This window comes from Gossypium arboreum, chromosome 8, assembly GCF_025698485.1.
Source record: "Gossypium arboreum isolate Shixiya-1 chromosome 8, ASM2569848v2, whole genome shotgun sequence".
Lineage (NCBI taxonomy): Eukaryota > Viridiplantae > Streptophyta > Magnoliopsida > Malvales > Malvaceae > Gossypium > Gossypium arboreum.
In genome coordinates this window covers 37,312,968-37,314,617 of record NC_069077.1, presented here as the reverse complement: position 1 = coordinate 37,314,617, position 1,650 = coordinate 37,312,968, and the positions used below count along the sequence as shown (strand labels likewise).

Genomic DNA, 1,650 nt, shown 5'->3' with positions numbered 1-1,650 from the left:
TGATCCAACCCTATAACTAGGGGACTCTTTCCATTTAGTCCACATTGCCCCAAGCTTCGGTTGGCTGCACCCGCTTCTTCCCATATATCCAAATCAACAGGGCTCGCTCCTCTATGGCCCATAGTAATTCCTAACCCACTATCTTCAATAGACCTGCTTCGAGTCAATTCTCTATGCCATGGGCTACTCACAATATTCCCTTGCTGACCCAAACCTATATGTGACGGTCCTACCTTTTTCATTATGAGTGAAACATCTGGGCCTGTCTTCCTTTGGCCCATTTCAGTCCCTAGTCTAAAACCTTGTTTTTGGATACCCTCATCTCCAATTAGGGTTTCCAAAGCATGAAACCTTGAATTGTTTGTAGGTCCAAGGTCCTGTCTGCCACTTATCTTGGTTGTCCTTGGCGGTCATCTACGTCTCCTTTCCACTAGCATCCAAGGGCCATAATCATCTGAATTCTTTGGTGAGTCATCCGTGTTTGAAGTTTTTTTTTCTTGTTTGTTTTCCTTCTCCATGAGCAACACTTTCTTTAAATTCTTTTGGTTTATTCACTCTTTTAGGACAAATTTCTTTTATGTGGCCATAATGGCCACACGAAAAACAAATGGTGGGTAGATACTCGTATTCAACACTCTGCAGTATTCCGTTGACCAGAACTTGAAAGATCAATGCTTTCTCCAGATTTACTTATACCGCCATCCTTGCGAACCATCCCCTAACCCCATTATCCATATTGAAATCAAGTTTCGCTACTTTCCCTCCTAATCCTCTTATTTCCTACAGGATTCTCCATTGGTACATGTGCCCTGGCAATCTAGGAAGCCGAATCCACGCCATGACCATACGGAGGTAAGGTTGTGCTGTGTTAAAATCCATAGATCAAGGTTGTAAGGTTAGGTACTTCCCATAAACAATCCAAGGTCCTTGACATAGGACCTTCTTAAAGTCCTCTGGGTTCTGAAATTTAGCCAAGAAGTAACCATTTTCAACATCCATAAAGCAAAACGGTTAAGACGATTTCCACAAAGAATGGACTTTATTATGAAGCGCAATATACACAATGCTTCTTCCCAGAAGCTTAACTACCAATGTATGAGCCATGTTGTTAATTAGGATCTAGTTTACCCATTCAAAGAAACTAATCGATGGAATACCATTAATTGAAGAACGCACGACGTATGTTTCAAATAACTCGAATTCCCCTTCATAAAAAAAAAAAAAACATTCGAAGTTGTTGTCTGCCCTTTGGCAAGGCCAGTCCCTATTAAACGATCCTTCCATGACAAAGGTTTCTTTGTAATCGGAGCTAAATCCATTGCCACATCCAGATCTCCCTCTGTCTCCCTGATACGAACCTTATTTGTCGAACGTGTTGCAGGTTCTCCTTCGTCGCTACTCTCGCGTTCCACAGAATTTATCATAAAATTATATATTTTAATTATTGAAAACATTATATTAAAAATAATATAAATTATGAGTAAAGTTAGGGAGGTAATAAAAAATTAATTTTAAATTAAATGTTATAACCATAATTAAGTTAAAATGTAAAAAATAAAAATATGATATAAATTAAATAAAAATTCAACTTCCTGTTTTTATAAATAAAAATTTCTACTTCCTAAAAAATTTAAAACAAATTATATTAAG

At 37.7% G+C, this 1,650-nt stretch overlaps 1 long non-coding RNA gene across 1 annotated transcript; it reads left to right on the top strand.

Moving 5' to 3' along the window:
- The first annotated feature begins 251 nt into the window (after positions 1-251).
- LOC128279446 (uncharacterized) lies at positions 252-1,176 on the top strand. The gene is made up of 2 exons (XR_008269633.1): positions 252-466; positions 787-1,176. It is a non-coding gene; the product is annotated as an uncharacterized LOC128279446 (long non-coding RNA).
- Positions 1,177-1,650: the final 474 nt, after the last annotated feature.